General features: G+C 42.5%; 2 long non-coding RNA genes across 6 annotated transcripts in view; one reads left to right on the top strand and one right to left on the bottom strand.

The window, feature by feature from the left end:
- Window positions 1-19,071, top strand: part of LOC137218232 (uncharacterized) — a 1,013,945-nt gene that overhangs the window by 863,642 nt on the left and 131,232 nt on the right. The window lies entirely within an intron of this gene.
- The window catches only part of LOC137218228 (uncharacterized), a 53,416-nt gene that overhangs the window by 21,020 nt on the left and 13,325 nt on the right, over window positions 1-19,071 (bottom strand). For 2 of the 5 annotated variants that reach the window (XR_010940539.1, XR_010940542.1), the window contains 2 exons: window positions 11,923-12,059; window positions 1,271-4,141 (listed from right to left, as the gene is read on the bottom strand). The exons of 1 other annotated variant lie outside the window; for it this stretch is intronic. This is a non-coding gene — a long non-coding RNA (uncharacterized lncRNA). The remainder of the gene's footprint in view (window positions 1-1,270; window positions 4,142-11,922; window positions 12,060-19,071) is intronic. 2 more of the 5 variants (XR_010940540.1, XR_010940541.1) reach the window with 2 other exon arrangements.

Here is a 19,071-nt window from a genome sequence, read left to right as displayed (position 1 = left end):
CCGTGTCTCCTCTTATTGCTGATCACGGGCTCCAGGCGCGCATGCTCAGTAGTTGTGACTCACGGGCTTGGCCGTTCCGCGGCACGTGGGATCCTCCCAGACCAGAGATCAAACCCATGTTTCCTGCATTGGCAGGTGGACTCTCAACCACTGCGCCACCAGGGAGGTCCCTCCCTATGTGTTCTTCACCTTTGTTCAAACTTGAAAATTGAATGTAACATATGCAGATTATTATTTTCTTAATTGTAACTGTGTATTGAGGAGAAAGTGTATGATAGACAGAATGAAATGTAGGGCACTGGACAGGAAATGACACATTAGGGAGCTCGAAGCCCTCACTCCCCGCCAGTGACATCAATACAAAAACCAGGGTTTGTCAGCACAGGGGACCCAAGAAGTGGCAACAATGATCTCTTTTCTGCTCCCACCACCCTCAGACCTGGCAGGAGTACGGATTACCTGCCGATATGTGTGTGTGCGTGTGTGTTTCTTTTTTCTTCGTGCCACAGCTGGACTTGCTGATTGAGCCTGCGTGTTTTAAGAAAAGAATGGCCATGTTGCGCTAACAATACAGTGGACCCTCCGTCGCTCTTGTGTCTTTGGGAGTTGAGTGCACACAAAATTTGTATGATGGATCCAGGCGCGAACTTCCAGTTTTCCTCTTGGCTCATACCTGCTATGCCAGGGGAATATTCTTCCCTTGGGAAATCAGCTCAAAGGTTTTGGAGAGAAAGGCTGTACAGGTGTAGGTTGGGACCAGCAACACTTGGCATGGACGACTGGGCAAACCAAGTGAATTGCTAAGGGTTCCTGATATGAGGAAACAGGCTGAGGACATAGGAAGGCCAGGCCTGCAGAGTGAAAGTTCTTCTTGCCTGTAGGTAGCTCTGGGTGTGGGTGGAGGAGAGACATTGAGGGGCTGAGATGCCAGCCGCCTGTCCCAGGACTGCGGAAGGAGGGGGCAGAAAAGCAGGAAGTGTGGCTCATGTTTGTTTCTGACACACTCATCGTTCTGGTTCTTGACTCCAGGCTGTAAGGAGGAATTTACTCTTGTTTTGCAAAGTCGCTTTACCTATTCCAATCCTCTACTTTTCCATTTACTCTTTTCAAAAGATATATATAAACTTGCTATTTTCATTAAACAGCTTGTCATCAACATTTTTTCCAAGTCAATAGCTATACATCTAGCTCATTAAAAAAAAATATATCAATAAACCAAACCACAAAGTGATAATACTGTATTGTCTGAATGTACTTGAAATTTACTTACCTGGTCCCTCTCAATGGCTGTTTTCTAAATGTTCTGTTCTTAAGTAATACTGATATCAATATTCTTAGTACACATGTATTTGCACAAATATTCCCACCTACCCACTTCTTGTCATTTGACTTTTCTTGTGGAATATGTAAAGATCAATAAGGTGGTCAAGTTATCAATCATTTCCTCTATGGCTTCTGGGCTCTGGTTTTTATGTTTTAGTAACATCTCCACTCTGCAATTACAGAATAAAATGTCGTCCGTGTTTTCTATTGGTACGTTCATGGTTTCAGCTTACAGTTCACGCAGTCCATCCCCCTGCAGAATTTTCCTTGTTTACAGCGGCCGGCGGCCCAGGAATAGCGTGAAGAGCGCGTCTCCTTCGCGGCAGCCTCCCGGCACCATCCTCCCAGCTCCTCGTCTCCCGTCTGCTGCCGGGGTCGCGCCGTGTCGTGCCGAGCCGGGCGCTAGCTCCGAGACGGACTCCCCGAGACGAGCTCGGGCGTTTGGGCGGCCGGCACTGCACCCTCGCCGTTCGGCGATCGGGATCCGGCCCGGGGACGTTCGAGCCGGTGGTCGGGCGCCACCTGGCGGCCGCTTTTATAACGTCCCTTGTCTCCGGAGCTTCGGCGATCTTCGCGAGGGCTGACATTCGGACGCCGGGCGCGAGGCAGCGTTCCGGGACGCCGGCTATCCGTGTGGCGATTGTCCCGGTGGTCGCGGGGCATGGGCTCCTCCTGCGGTCGCTGGAGATTGGGTGTGTAGGTTTACGAGGCTGTGATCGTTGCCGCGCTCCTTAGTGAGTTGTGAGGGTTGCCTGGCTTGGTCGACCAGCAACCGCCCGTGCCCTCCAGCCACGGGAACTGAGCGGACTCGACCCTACCTGGGCCACCCGTCGCGTTGTGTAGGGAGGGGTTCTTGCGAGCCCTCCGGAGCGCTTGAGGCTTGATGGTCCGTCCTTCTGAGTCACTTTAGGTGCGTTCATTTTCTACCACTTCGGTCCACCAGCGTCCCACTCCGGACGTGGTGAACGCACCAGGCACGGGCGTTGAGGCCGTTGGAGGGCCCGATGTGCTTGTTTACTGGCGCGCTTGGGTCCCTGTCTCCGGGGCATGGGCGCTTGCTGCTCTCGCGGGATTTGGACGGGCAGACATGTGTAGTGTGAGGCCGGCGCTGCGCTCCCTAGAAGTCGTTGAGTGGTGGGTCGGCTCGGTTCGACCACCACTCCCTTGTGTCCCTTGCGCGTGAAACGCCCACTTTGAAGCACGTGGTCAAGAGAGGGTATCCATCCCCGGAATCGTCCGTGTGGCCCGGTGGTCGTACTTCCGCTTTACAAGTGTCGCCTGGGAGTGGTTCAAAGTCTCCTACGGACGTGGACGCCGACAAGTTTCCGCCGGCCTTCTCTCTTGATCCCGTTTGCCCTTATTCCCAAATATGTTTTTCTCCGCAGTGGGTAGGGCCCGAATGGCATAACGAGGAGGCACTGGAAGTGGGACCACGGCCTTCACGTCCTCCACGTTCTCCTTCCCACGGGACCGCCACGCCCCGTCCAATAGGACACCCGGTGCTGCTTCTTGGCCGCCTTGGGAAAACGGTGCGTCCCGGTCCTGTCGCCGTGGTGGAGCTCCTCCCCTGCGTCTACTTTCTCCGAAATCCGCGAGAAGCGGTCATGGGGCTGCGCAGACGGTATTCCCCTGCAGGCCGAGCTGCGTCTACGGGGGAGTGACCGGCGTCCCACTTCTGTTGGCCACGTCGGCGAAGCGCTTGAGTGGACCAGGTCCTCTCACCACAGGTGAGAGCAAGGAAAGTCGCGGGCGAGAGGTAGGGCGCCCCAGGCGCAGCCACGGTTCCGCCTGTGGCTTGGTGGTCGGAGAAGCCTAACAAATGGGAAATGGGGAGCTGCCTGGGGCGTCTGGTGATGGTCGTGTGGAGGCATGAGGCGATGCGCAGTCCTGGGTGGGCGCGGTTGTCAGAAGCTCCTCGTGAGAATCTCGTACTGGAATGGCCTCTGAACGCACGTGTGGATGAGGAGACAACCCGGAGAGAGAAATGGGACCTATGGTGGGCCAGAGGGGATGAGTTTGGAGGAGTGGAGGCGCACCTTCTCTTCCGTGCCATCCAGATCTATACCGGTGGTTTTTCCTCCATTTGGTTGTTACCTGGCGTCCGCTGCTGCAAGGAAGACTAGACCATACAGCGTTGTCCTGGCAAGAAACAATTCAGTGACGAGAATTTGTTTGGAGATCCATTAGTGTAGACACTGGTGAAGTGAGAAATTCTGAGATCTACAGAACTGAAAATTACTATTGTCGTTACTCAACAGCATTGTAATTACCATTGTTTGTAATTAGTGATAAAACTGAGTAAAGTTGAGTCACACAGTAGCTGATTAATTGGAGATGATCAAAGAGGGGTTTTCAGTATTTCTAAATGCTGCTAAATGGGCAGAGGTCAAGGTGGAGACAGCAGGTATGTGCCAGGTAAGGCTGTGACGTGTGTGAGAATAAAGAGAGGTGCTGAGAAGATTATGGAGGGGTTCTGAATGGTACAAGAGGCTGGAAAGCATTCTTAAAGATATGTGGGGGGATAGATATGATAAGTTGCAGTTTACAGAAAGAGAAAGGCTCATTGCTAGTCTCCACAGAAGGATTCAGCAGCAGAGTATCTTATCAAATGCTGTTAAAAACACTCCAGGGGGCTTCCCTGGTGGCGCAGTGGTTGAGAGTCCGCCTGCCGATGCAGGGGATGCGGGTTTGTGCCCTGGTCTGGGAAGATCCCACATGCTGCGGAGCGGCTGGGCCCGTGAGCCATGGCCGCTGAGCCTGCGCGTCCGGAGCCTGTGCTCTGCAATGGGAGAGGCCACAACAGTGAGAGGCCTGCATACTGCAAAAAAAAAAAAAAAAAAAACTCTAGGTTATAAATCCTTTAGAAACATACCCTACACATTTGCTAGCAGCAGAATTATGCATTGCTGCATTGTTTGTAATATAAACAGATTATTGAATATCAGCGTGCATCCCAACGTGGATTGGCAAAGTGCATTATAGTACATCATCCATTCAGTGCACTGTCGTGCAGGAAACGATGTCTTGATAGAGGATAATTTGCAAAATACTGTCAAATGAATAAAAGCAAGCTATAACAGCACTGTGCCTAGTGTTCTATTTGTGTTTTTAATTAGGGTGCCAAGGAGAAATGTATATTCATATTTGCCTGTATGCACATAAAGACACTCTGGAAGTTTGCTGTGGGAAACCAGATACATGGCTACCTGTGGAGGGCAGGGACTCCTGGGCAAAGAGGGGGAGGCGGTGCGGGGCACAATGTAATGCAATTTTCAGGACCTTCAACCATGTACATGGATTACAACCTCTCTAGAAATCCAAGAAATTGAATTTTTTAAACCTCCAAGGATTAAAATGCATTTACTATTTCTACCGAGTACATGTCAAGTTTGTTTTACCATGGAGCTATGCCTTCTCTAAAATGTCTACTCAAGCCTTCCATGGTGATTTTGACTATTTTCCCTTACTTTGGTAACAGACAAAGAAAACCAGGGGAATCAATGGATGTGTAGTTCATCAGCCCCTGCAGTGGCTCCCCTGCATTTTTCTTTCAAATAGTTTATACACTTTGTTTTTTGGTGCTATTTTCATAAGTTTTATTGCAAGAAAGAGGATAGAGGAGAAATAAAGCTGTATTAGGGTTTTGCTAGGGTTGCCAGAAAAAGTGGAGACTGGGAGGCTTAATTTTCTCACAGCTCTGGAGGCTTTGAGTTCAAGATCAAGGTGTCTACAGGTTCAGTTTCTTCTGAGGCCTCTCTCCCTTGCTCGCAGGTGGCTGCATTCTTACTGCATCCTCAGATGGACTTAACTCTATGAGCTGAGTGTGCATGGCTGTGTCCTAATCTTCTCATAGGGGCACAGCTCTGGATTAGGGCTCACCCATATGACCCATTTTAACTTCATCTCTCCTAAGGCCCTATTCCCAAATACAGTCACATTCTGAGGTACAAGGGTCTGGACTTCAATATGTGAACTTATAGGGTTTCAGTTCAGACCTGAAGGGAAGCCTCTCCCTTTTGGTTGAAGCAGAAATCTCAGAGGAGAGAGGAGTCTTCCCACATGGCCTAGAACTTCTTGACACAGCCAAGTCATGACCCATAAGCCTGATTCCGTGGTTTTGCATGTCTCTGTGACAGAGTGGAGGTCAGGGAATGACTAAGGAATTATGTCCTCAGTACATTGTCACTAAATATTTCTGCCTTTTGGAGACCAGGTGTTCACAAAAGTGAAGAAGTTATGTTTTGCTCAGCAAGTTCTCGGCCTTGGAAGGTACACAACGCACTGAGGAGTCAACCTAAGTGTCTCCCATATCCTGATCAGGCCACGGACACAGGAACAGGAGACAGCCATTAGAGGCCACAGCCTTGCTGGGAAGCAAGTGCATCACCAGTTTAGCTCAATCAGATCTGTGTTCTAGGTGCTGAGCTTGAGGAGGACGTCAGTCCTGGGACACTGTGGACATGATGCAGAAAAATTACCTTAAACGCTGAGTCATATTTAAATAGAAAAACTGTGAGATATTAATTCTTATTGCCTCCACTGAGCTATAAACTTGGTGAAGGTGGTTATGTTATACGTTTCACCTCTTAGTCTCCTGAAAATTCCACATGCTGGATCCCTTGAGACTCTCAAAAAATATTTGTTACTTTAGTGAGTGGTGTGGGAGAGAGCTACCTGATTTTTCTTGAAGACTCGTCCTATGATAATTTACAAAATCCAGAACACTTGGGAGATATGTTCTCCCTTAAGTATCTGATGGATACTGTGGACCCTCCACCTAGTAATGCACATGCACAGACACAAACACATTGCTGCAGTCGGCCTCAAGTGTTCTATTTCCCTCTTTTCAAGCTCATAGACCAACCCTTTAGCATTCTATATGTATGGGCTTTATACTCCTTTTGTGTGTGTGGCTGTGTGTGTGTGTGCATCAAGAAAGAAAAATTTAATGGATTTGAAGGGAGAGAACACATCATGTAGCTCCTGCCCTCTCTCAAGCCAATCCGACAGCAGATAAACTTAGGACATAGGCATTCTCCACGGGGACCATCTCTTTTCCCCAGGTCTTTATTTTTCTTTATTTTTAACTTTATTGGAGTATAATTGCTTTACACTGGTGTGTTAATTTCTGCTTTATAACAAAGTGAATCAGCTCTATAGCCTGGTCCTTATTGATTAGCACCATTCTCATTGGAGGAAGAATGGAACTCGGGAGGGGGACCAAGTCCCTCTGACTTCCCTGGCTGAGGGTGGGAGGGGTGCCCCAGCCCCTACCCCTGCCCCCTGCCTCTGGTTACTCCCTGAAATGTAGGGGCCACAGGCTCAGCTGCAGAAGCAGAAAAGCCACTCCTCTTCTCTGTGCTTAGTGTTCTCATGCAATATCTCTTCCAATATTTTCACTTTCAGCATATGAGTGTCCTTACTTCGAAGTGAGTCTCTTGTAGACAACATATAGTTGGACCCTTTTTATGTCTATCTTGTCCATTTTTGTTTTTTTTAATGTTATTAAATACTCACCTATATTTTAGTATGAAACATAATTTTATTTCTTTATATTTAAATCTATAAGACCTACATAATTTATCTTAGTATCCAAATTGGTTTAAAAACAGCCACCCCTGATTCTGTATATTAAATAATTCAACCATTTTACACTTAAAACGACATCCCTATCACATATTAAAATTTTTTTTTCCTTTTCCTCCTATGTCATAAGAATGTCCCCAGGAACTGAATTTAGTTGACTTCTTTAACTGTATAGAATACCTAGTCGTATTATATGAGAAGGCCATGGCAGGAGAGAAATATAATTCTACACACTAGTATGTATTCTAGACTGAATAGTCTCTTTCACTGACCATCAGACTATTTCTACTTGGCTTTGTATTTCCAGTGAAGTGACACTTTCATATCCGCATGGATAGCATGGCTTAAAATGCCCTGTACATCCTCAATATACCTGTGAATTCATTTATCGACATCATTCGATGCCTACTGTGTACCATGCACCAAGCTAAGGAGTGAACCAAATACAACTCTTCCCACAATGTGGCATGAATATTATCTGGTAGAAGCCAATCCTTAAATATTCACACCAATAATCCATCACAGCTGTGTTTGGTGCTACAAAGTATACCCTTTGCAGCTGAGAAGTCTCGTTTCCAGATCTGTTCACTTCTGCATACTTTGAGTGCACAGCCGATTTCCAATTCCCGATGAAAAATACCAGAAGGAACTTGGAGAATTATCTTCAGAGTATTTACAAATGTTATAAGCTAATGAGAGGAGTAGGAAAAAATAATTAAAACAAACCCCTAAAATATTAGGCAACCAAGTCTCATCAGCTCAATGCACTTGGAGACAGTCCTTTAAATTCTCAGGTCTATATCCTGAGCAAAGCCAGGCCCATGACAGATGAGGTCCCAAACAAGTTAAATAAGATCAAGAATGTGGCAGAAAGGCAACTCCAATGCAGGATCATTTTGCCTTTTGAAAGGGAAAACCTGTTACTACCTCTTTATGTACTGTGACCTATTTTCCTGGGTGTCCCTATTCTCTACAATTAATAGGTTTCAAAACTGTGGGCAACTGGAAGGGATAATTTTAATAGCTGAAACAAACAAAAAATTCCTTTATGAGAAAAAGAAAACCAAAAAAAACACAAAATTTTCCAACCAGCAAATTTTACATGCATTGAGAGGCTACAGAGTCACTGACAGTGATTAAACCACAGAGCACCAGTTTTCCAGCTCAAACTGGAAAGGATTTGGTTTCTTTTAATTAAAGTAGATATGTCTGAGGGCATCTAAATATAAGTAATTTTTTTCTTTGTAAAAAATTTCTCCCTCGGGGTGGGATGGGGAGGGTGGAAGGGAGACGCAAGAGGGAGGTGACATGGGCACACATGTGTACATATAGCTGATTCACTCTGTTACAGACCAGAAACCAACATAACATTGTGAAGAAAATATACTCCAATAAAGATGTTAAAAAAAAAAAGTTCTCCCTCAATGAACCCATTTTGATGGTAATAAATAAATATGACTTCATAATAACCTAAAAAAAACCCAACTTAAGTTTTTGTTTCTTTTGTTTTTTCAGTACGCGGGCCTCTCACTGCTGTGGCCTCTCCCGTTGCGGATCACAGGCTCCGGATGCGCAGGCTCAGTGGCCATGGTTCACGGGCCCAGCCGCTCCGTGCATATGGGATCCTCCTGGACCGGAGCATGAACCTGTGTCCCCTGCATTGGCAGGCGGACTCTCAACCACTGCACCACCAGGGAAGCCCCAAGAGGCCAATTTAAAACAAAAACAAATGGGTAACTTGTATTTTTACTTTAAAATAAGTTTGAGATTTCTGAAGTCTGTGCTGATGAAAGAGGATGCCAACAAATTCACTCATCACCATACATAAAGTTAAGCTTTCTAAACTAAATCTCTTTAGCATGAGATCAAAAACAGTCTGCTCTTAGAAGATTCCCCAAATGCTATCTCTTCCAATTCTTTAAAAGTTAGCTTCTGTTTCTTCAAGAAGCAAAATACATTCATTTTTTCAAACACCATAGGTATCTGAAATGCAAAATAACCAGCAAGCCACAATCTTTTCCACAGAATTAGCGGGAACTATCACCTGTTTCTCAGATTGTTTATGTCCCTGTTTTCTTTTTTTTCACGGGCAGGACGGCCCAGAACCTCTATTTTGTCTTTTCCATCTTCTGAATGAGGAAGCTTAATTGTATCAATGGTGACTTCACCTTCAGAAGAGGTGCTATCATCTTCATCCTCAAATTCTGAACTGTCCTCTGAACTGTCTTGTGAATTCTCTTGTGAACTGTCATCTTCTTTGAATCAGACTGATTCATCTCAAACAAGGTCATATCCATTTGCATAACTTTTCCGAGAGTGTCAATATTTTCAATATTGAAATGACCAGGTGGTGCAGCTGCCATTTCTTTCCTTAGCTTTTCGTTTGCCTGAGCCATCTGTGGGAGAAAGCTCTGTACTTGGTCCAATAGGGGACTCCTCTCTATCCTGTTTGAAGAGTGGAATTCTTTCTGGAATTACGCTTGGAGTTGATGAGCAACCTGTCCCATATACCTCCGTGGCCGCCGCTGCCCTCCAACAGCAGCTCTCTGGACACCAAGACCCTGGAGCTGACCTCGGAAAATTACGAACAGCTCGCATCGGGCTGGGATTTGCCGTGGGCCTCCCTGCTGCTCGCCCGTCTTCAGAGCAGCCCCTCCAGGCCCAGATGCTGGAAAAAGGCTGGGGACATCTTTGTTTTTTAACTGATGAGTTTAAGCCATATATATATATATATAAATATATATATATATATATATATATATAAAAATTACTGATATGGAATGACATTTAATTGCCAATTTGTTTTCTGTAATATCATATAGCTTTTCTGTCCCACATTTTCTCACATACTGACATCCTTTTTTCTTACTTTTTGTACTCATTTTCAAAATTAATTTCTTTGGTTGTGCCAGGTCTTAGTTGTGGCATGGGGGACCTTTGATCTTCTTTGCAGTATGTGAACTCTTAGTTGTGGCATGTGGGATCTAGTTCCCTGACCAGGGATTGAGCCCAGGCCCTCTGCATTGAGAGCGTGGAGTCTTCGCCACTGGACCACCAGGGAAGTCCACTGACTTGACTTACTTTTAATTTCCTTCTGCGTATATTCTATAGATAATCAATTTGTGGATACCATGGAGGTTACATATAAAATCCTATCAAACTAGCTTAAACTGATATCAACATAATTTTAATCACACGCAAAATCTCTATTACTTCTCCAATTACATTACACATTAATTACATGTTATTAATGTCACAAATCACATATTTACACATTAATTACATGTTAGTAATGTCACAAGTCACATATGATACATTGTTTTCTGTTTATGTAGATTATGAATTAGTTATTTGGGGATGCTATAACAAAATGCCACAGCTTGGGTAGCTTATAAACAGAAGTTTATTTCTCATGGTTCTGGAGGCTGAAGTGTGAGATCAAGGTGGTTAGGTAAAGGTCTTTTCTGAGTCATGGACTTTTCATTATATCATCACCTGGAGGAAGGGGCTAGAGAGCTCTCTGGGGTCTCTTTTAAAAGCACACAAGAGACTTCCCTGGTAGGCCAGTGGTTAAGAATCTGTCTTCCAATGCAGGGGACATGAGTTCAATCTTTGGTCAGAGAACTAAGATCACACATGCCAAAGGGCAACTAAGCCCATGCACCACAACTATTGAGCCTGTATGCTGGCTCTACAGCCTGTCTGCCACAACTAGAGAGCCTGTGTGCTGCAACTACCAAGCCCCCATATCACAGCTAGATATGAAGCCTGTGCGTCACAACAAAGATCCCACGTGCTGCAACTAAGAGCGAATGTAGCCAAATAAATAAATAAATACATATTTTAAAATAAATAAAAGCACACACATTATATTCATGGTGGCTCTGTCCTCATAACCTAAGCACCCCCCAAAGGCCCTACATCCTAATACCAACACATTTGGAGGTTGTATTTTTAACATATGAATTTTTGGGGAAACAATCATGCAATAGCAATAAATTGATAATTATTTTAATATTTTGGTTTAAAAAATATCCTAGAATAATAAAAAGTATAGTTACAAGTCAAAATTATAGTGTTTTCTCTATTTGTCCATTTATTTATCTTTATCAGAGACATATATATTTTCATATGGCCTCAAGTTACTGGTGTCCTTTCATTTGAACTTGAAGTACTCCCTTTAGCATTTCTTGAAGGATAGATATTATGGTACTGAACTCCTTCAGCTTTTGTCTGAGACTGTCTCTCATTTTCCTCATTTTTGAAGAATAATATTGTAAGATATAGAATTGTTGGCAGGTAGTTTCCGCCATACTTTAAGCATATCATTTCACTCTCTTCTGGCCTGCAAAATTTCTGATGAGAAAGCAACTGATAATCTTACTGACAATCACAATTAAGTGGATCATAATAATTGTCACATATAACTTTGTTTATATATATTTCTTAATGCTAACCTATTTACAAAAGTACTTATTGTTTCAAAATTTTGTATTTATCATTCTAAGATTACTTAACAAATCTATATTTTTATTCTACTTATTTATAAAATAAGAGGTTATTAGCCAAAATTATGAATTCATAGCTGAAATGTGTGGTAAAACATTCCTGATAAGCGTTGTTCCATGTCTGAGAATTTTGATATGAACTCCAGCTTTTCAGTTTGATTTTAGCATTGATAGATCCAGTGTGAGGATTCAATGTTGACTAAGGAATTAAAAATCCCTCAGGGCTCTCCTTCATTCATTATAGTAAAAGTGTTTTCTATGCTGTGAAAACTCATGTGTATGTAAGTCTATTGAATTATATTCTCCAGTTAAAATGATCTCCATGTCAGTTACATACACATAGTATGTAAATCTTCTGCAATGGACATCCCCCCTTTGTAGCATTTCTACTAGCTATCATCAAAATTCAGTCTAATTTAGTCCATAAAGTGAACACTTTATGCTGGTCTGGTGTTTACACTGCACTGTAACTGAGTTCTATGAGTCTGCTGAATTCCTAACTTACCTCATTCCCAGGTTTCACATGTGGATGACCAGGGTTCACACCTGAAGAAATTTATTATTTTCTTACAGCTACATTGTTCCACCAGGAAAATAACTTGCCTGGATATCATTTCTTGCTTTTAATGGTCACAGTTTTTGCTTGAAATAAGACAAAAATAATAATTAAATTAAATAAATAAATAAGAAACGACACATGTGACATTTGGGGATTAAATTGTTGAAAAGTACATTACATGGGGAAAGAACATGAATTTGAGGAATACACTAGTGAATAGAAACATGGTTTAGAAAAATGTTAATAAGATGTTCAGTGTTTAGGTAAAAGAAAAGTAAAATAAATTCAGACGCTACAGGGAATATGAGAGGAAACATTATTAAAGAGACCGTGGCAAAGACAAAAACATGAAATTTTAACTCCCACGTGGACAGGAATTTTGCTTCTCTGAGGTGAAAAGTACAGGGGGAAACGTGAAGAGAAATTGATGTGTGATGCATAATGACAGAATCTGGATAATTTGACTCAATGGCTTCACATACATTTCTAAAAATATCCTTTAGTCGAGCCACCTCCAGTTGACATTCCAAGTGTCCTGCTCCCTCCCCACACAGAGCACATGTGTCTGGAGCTGACTTGGACCCCAGCCTGGGGAAACCCTCCTCTTCCCTCCACACCTACTCTTCTTGCTCCAACTGGGAAATTATATCTGTTTTGCAGAGCGGATGCCCTGGTACGTGTGGGAAATGCTAGATGGATTTAAAGTTCTGTGCTGAGAACAGTGCATGCAATGCAAGCACAGGACAACATGCCAAGGCTCAAGTGTGGGGGTATCAATGGCAGCCCAAGTTTGAGCACCCTGAAGGGGGGAAACACTGAAGGTTGTCACCCGACACTTCACTCAAAGACAGTAAAAGTCTCTGGTTGCTGCTGTTCTTGCCCAAGAAGAAAGACAGGCTGCAGGCTGCTTAGACGTCTCAGCCAGGAAGGAAGCAACGTTTTCATAATGTGGTTAACACTGTTTTCTAACAGAATCCAATAAACATAAGACCCATGAGATTATTACTTGGAGTTCATGTAGAAAGGGGGATACAAGCTGTTATGTGTTTTTTGCTGTGTTCAAACCTCATGGTAGTTCCCCGAGCAGAAGAATTACTTAGCAACATAAAGTCACTTGTCTGTTAGATAAAATAACCCATATCTGTGTCCAGCATTATTCTGCGTGTTGGTGGCAGACTAGTAAGGAATACATGCGATTGTGGTAATGGAGACTGTATCTCCATGAAGGGGCACATGTGCTGTGATTAGTAAAGGAACACATTCATTCCAGGTTGCTCTAAGTGCTACAGAAGCATGAGTCAGGGACAAGAGTGCAGCAGCATATGTGGAAGCTGCAGAGCCTATCTCAATAAGACATGCATAAGGAAGTAAATAAATATTGAGAGACGCACTCAAAAGATGAGACAACGGGCGTCCTCCAGCATCACATCTGTGTACATCTTTCTCTGCAATATGTCCAGCAGTTCCTACTCTTTATGAATGAGTTCTACAAACACGTTCTCAAAGGTCAGTGATCTCTAAAGCCCCGTCAATGGCTTCTCTGGGCTGATATGGCATGTGCCTTTCATACATATTCAGAAATATATATATTGTGAAAAAACGTTACTAAAGGAAGCATATGAGGTGTTGTGTAAAATAACCTATCAATTTCCCAAGAAAGTGGTAATTCAACTTCCAGATAGGTTATTATAAAAATTTTACATGCAAATTCATAAGTAATATTCTCCTCCCAATTCCAGGTAAGTCTGTAGGTGCATCAAAAGGCAATCAATAACCCTGATCTGTCACTTTTTCAATTGACAGGCAGTGGGGATAGAGATAGAGCTGAAGCTCCATGTAAATTTTACGTGTTTTTTTCACGTATTGAACGTGTACCTGGAGTCCTGCTTTTCTTTCCCGGGTTAGAGCTGCAGACACCAGTCGTCAGAACTCATGAGATTTGCTGGCTCCATGTGTCAGGAAAGCCCAGGATCAACATTTCTCTTCTACATAGTTCTCTCCTCTGGGCTTGGAATATGAGACTTAAGTCAGCCCACGCCCTCCCATGGATTTCTTTTACCTGCTGCTGTTTAGTTTTGCTCTATTTATACCTTCACTATGCAAACCTACAATTTTGGCTGCTAACCTAAGACTCTGACTCCAAAATACCCCAGGAAACTTGTCATTCAATTAGGGAAGTCTATAATCCCTCAGTCCTTAAGTTTATTAGTATTATGATTGGTAGTAGTACAATTAATATCTTTATGATTGTAATCACTATTGATATTATTATTTATCACTATTGTTGTTATTGCATTTCTTATTAAGTTTCTCTGCTCATGAATGTATCTAATTTACTGAAGAGTATTGTGGAGGGTTTTCAACAGACTTACATACACATGGTGCTTCCTGGTTCCTGCTGTACTTATGGGTCCTTGTGGGTCAGAGAGCCTCCTGAGATACTCAGACTTACCCAGTGGAGGAAGGGACAGTTGTTACTGTGAGCCCCAGGGAGGACACTCTTGACTTTCTTGAGCCTCTAGAACAATGTTTAAGTCCTCTTAAGTGACCAGAAAGTGGTGCCAGTGCAAGAGCCCTGGAAGACACCCTTGTCCTGCCAGACTCTGCACAGGATTTTCCACCTCAACTCTGTGCCAGGAACTAATATCATGTCTCCTGGGAAGGCTGGAGAAGGTGTCGCTCCTGGAGTCCAGTCCTCTGAATTAGTAAAGTCAGCCCAGGAGCTGACATTGTGACAAGTGAGAAGTAAGGGGAGTATCCTTGGCATGCCTGAACCTGGGGACATGTTCTAAATTCACTCAGGTGTCCAGGAAAAGCTGGTGCAGCACTGGCAGACATAGAGATGGTGACGTGCCTGCTCAAGTAATCATTTCTTTTTCTAAGTCCCCCAGGGAGCCCCTGCACTGTTTGTGCCAACATATCATCCTCCCTGCTGACCCAGGATCACCTGCCTGTTTTCTCCTCTCAGAACAAATTTCTTTGTGCAAACCTAGCATTCTGACTCTACAATATCCCAGAGGACATCTGATATAGGTACCCTGAAATTTACTTAGAGGAGTCTGTACGCAAATCTGCAATCTTTCTATGTTTATTTTTCTCTTTAACAGTAGTAATGGTAATATCATCATAATTCTCACTATTATTGTTTTTAGTCCATTTTATTACCTTTATTAATATGCATTATCTTTGTGGTTGTTTCTACATAACATTGAGTAGACCTGCTCTATGCTAAAGATTGTCTGATTTACTGCAGATCATTATGGAGGGTTTCCCAACATACAAAATACATACACCTAGCTACTCCTGAGATCCCACAGCACTTAGCTGGGTGCCCTCGACTCAAGGTCTCTATGAAGCTGGGGCTGAGGTCTCAGCTGTCGCTCCACAGGGGAGGATTTGTTCCCAGAGTCACTGAGATGGGTACTGGCAGGATGCAGTCTGAGCTGAGAGCCTAGTGCCTCTGCCTGGAGGCCTGGGACTTCCCTGTGTTCTCTCCTATGTGGGCCTCTCCATATGGCACCTAGTAACACCCATGCAGGCTTCCCCAGGTCCAGGGATAAAAGAGAGAGACAGACAGAAACAGAGAGAGAACACAGGATGCAGCAAGTGAGATGTAAGTGACAGAGGTTCTGTCAATGAATCTTAACACTGACCTCCCCTGATTTGCTATATTCTGTTGGTCAGAAGCCAGTCGCTAGCTACTTAGTACTTGCACAAAGAGTGGAGTTTCCTCGCTGCATGTGGATCACAGTCTGTGGCTGGGAACACCCAGGAAGACATGTTCAGTGGTCTCCCCCAGAACTGGGAAAAGTGGCTGCATTCTGGAAATAACTGAAAGTGATGAAAGTCCAGCCTCACTCATCAGAAGATAAGTGAAAAGGAGACAATGGGTTACGTGTCATTTCTCATCCACTAAAGCAGCAAAACAAAAGCTCCCCAAACTCCTGAAACTGGAACCCTTGGTGGGAATGAGGCACAGGACCACTCATTCCCCAGTGGTAGGAGGGGCACCGACTCTTACTGGAGGGTGTTGGCTGCCGCATCCCCAGATGCCACCCACTTGAATAAGGAGGTTACTTCTAGAAAACAAAGGCGCAGTGGTCAGAGGTGTGTATGAAGAGTCCACGTGGGTGATGTTGTCTGTCTTATTTCTAAGAGCCCTGCATGGACACCTGCGTCCAGAGGGGAGTTGCTTCCACTGACAGTGAGAACAGGCTGCAGCTGTTTAAAATGACAGTGTCCGTACTACCCAAAGCAGTCTACAGGTTTAATATGATCACTAGCAAATTACACATGACTTTTTTTCACAGAAGTAGAAGAAATAACCCTAAAATGTATATGGAACCATAAAAGACCCAGAATTGCCAAAGCAATCCTGAGGAAAAAGAACAAAGCAGGAGGCATAACCCTCCCAGTCTTCAGACAATGCTACAATGCTAATCAAAACAGCCTGGTATTGGAACAAAAACAGACATATGGGTCAATGGAACAGAATAGAGAGCCCAGAAATAAACCCACAGACCCATGGTCAATTCATCTCTGATGAAGAATAGACAATGGGGGAAAAGACAGTCTCTTCAGCAAGAGGTGTTGGAAAAGTTGGTTCATGCAAATCAATAAAGTTAGAACACTCTCCCACCATACCAAAAAAAAAAAAATTCAAAATGGCTTAAAGGCTTAAATATAACACATAACACCATAAAACACGTGAAAGGGAACATAGGCAAAACATTCTCTGATATAAAGTGTACCAGTGTTTTCTTAGGTCAGTCTCCCAAGGCAATAGGAATAAAAGCAAAAATAAACAAACGGGACCCACTCAAACTTATAACTTTACTCACAACAAAAGAAACCATAAACAAAATGAAAAGACAACATACCGACTAGAAGAAAATATTTCCAAATGATGCAACCAACAAGGGCTTAATTTCCAAAATATACAAACAGCTCATACAACTCAATAACAAAAAACCGAACAAACCAATCAAAAAATGGGCAGAAGACTGAAACATTTCTCCCAAGAAGACATACAGATGGCCAATAGGCACACGAAAGGTTGCCCATCATCACTAATTATTAGAGAAATGCAAACTAAAACTACAATGAGCTACAACCTCACACCAGTCAGAATGGCCAGCATCAAAAGTCTGCAAATAACAAATGCAGGAGGGGGTGTGGAGAAAAGGGAACCCTGCTACACTCTTGGTGGGAATATAAATTGACACAGCCACTATGGAGAACAGTATGGAGGTTACTAAAAATAGAGTTGCCATATGATCCTGCAATCCCACTCCTGGGCATATATCCAGAGAGAACGATAATTCAAATAGATACATGCACCCCAATGTTTGTAGTAGCACTATTTATAATAGCTAAGACATAAAAGCAACTTAAATGTCCATCAACAGATGAATGGATACAGAAGATGTGGTACATATATACAATGGAATATTACTCAGCCATAAAAAGAATGAAATAATGCCATTTGCAGCAACATGGATGCAACTAGAGATTAGCATACTAAGTGAAGTAAGCCATAAAGATAAATACAAATGCTATATGGTATTACTTATATGTGAAATCTAAAATATGACACAAATGAACCTATCTAAGAAACAAAACAGACTCACAGACATAGAGAACAGACTTGTGGTTACCAAGTGGGAGGGGGTTGGGGAACGATGGACTGAGAGTTTGGGGATAGTAGCTGCAAACTATTGCATATATAATGGATAAAAAACAATGTCCTACTGTATAGCACAGGGAACAGGATATTCAATATCCTGAGATAAACCATAATGGAAAAGAATATAAAACAGATGTATATATGTGTATAACTGAGACACTTTGCTATACAGCAAAAATTAATACAACATTGTAACTCAACTATATTTCAATTAAAAAAATCAGTTGATGTGAACAACATTAAAGGCCAAATGATCCTAAGAGTCATATACAGAGCATTCTATCCAACATATGCTGAATACACAGTCTTCTCAAGTGCAGAAAAAATATTTTCTAGAAAAGACCACATGATAAACCACATATCAAATCTTAGTGATCTCAGGAAGACTTAAATTATACCAAGTATATTGTCTGAGCATATTATTAAACTAGAAATCAATAACACGATGAAAACTGGAACACTAATGAATACAAAAAATTGATCAACACTCTCCTGACCAACTAATTTATCAAAGAATAAATTTAAGAAGAAATAAGACAGTATTTTGAGACAAAGTGAAATGGAAACACAGTATACTAAAGGCTATGGGATGCAGCAAAAGGAGCGTTAAGAGAGAGGTTTATTGCAACAAATGCCTACCTTACGAGTTAAGAAATATCTCGAATAAAAAACCTAACTCTTTTGTTCAAGGGCCTGGAAAAAGAACAAACTGAGCCCAAAATTAGCGAAGCAAGAAAATTATAAAGATTACAGCAGAAATCAATGTCATAGAGATAGAGGAAAACAACAGAAAAGATTAGTGATACTAAGAGTTGGTTCATTAAAAGATAAAATTTCGAACCTTTTGCTAGACTAACCAAGGAAAAGGAGAGAAGACCCAAATCAACAAAATTATAAATAAAAGAGAAAACATTACAACTCTACTGCAGCGATAAGAAGGATAACATGTTACTTTGAACAACTACATGCTAACAAGCTGGGCAACCTAGATAAATGAAAAAATTCTTAGAAACATACAACCTACTAAAAGTGAATTAGGAAGAAAGAGAAAATCTAAATGAAGCAATTAGTAGTATGGAAATTAAATCAGTAATCAAAACTCTTCAAATGAAGAAAAACTCAAGATCAAATGGCTTCATTGGTAAATTTTACCAAATATTTAATGCATTAATGCCAATCCTAAAAGTCTTCAAAAGAGAAAGAGAAAAAAATGAATGAGGAGGAATAGCTCCCAAACTCATTTTACAAGGCCAGCATTACTTTGATATAATAATCTGAAATGGACACTGCCAATTACAGGCCAATAACACTGATGAATATAGGTTTAAAAATTCTGAATAAATACTAGCATATCAAATAAATGGGATGCATCATATTAATTGAACAAAAGGAAAATATAATATCAATAG

Source organism: Pseudorca crassidens, unplaced genomic scaffold (assembly GCF_039906515.1).
Source record: "Pseudorca crassidens isolate mPseCra1 unplaced genomic scaffold, mPseCra1.hap1 Scaffold_64, whole genome shotgun sequence".
NCBI classification, from domain to species: Eukaryota; Metazoa; Chordata; class Mammalia; order Artiodactyla; family Delphinidae; genus Pseudorca; species Pseudorca crassidens.
Note: the sequence above shows the minus strand (reverse complement) of the source record. Positions and strands in the feature narration are given on the sequence as shown.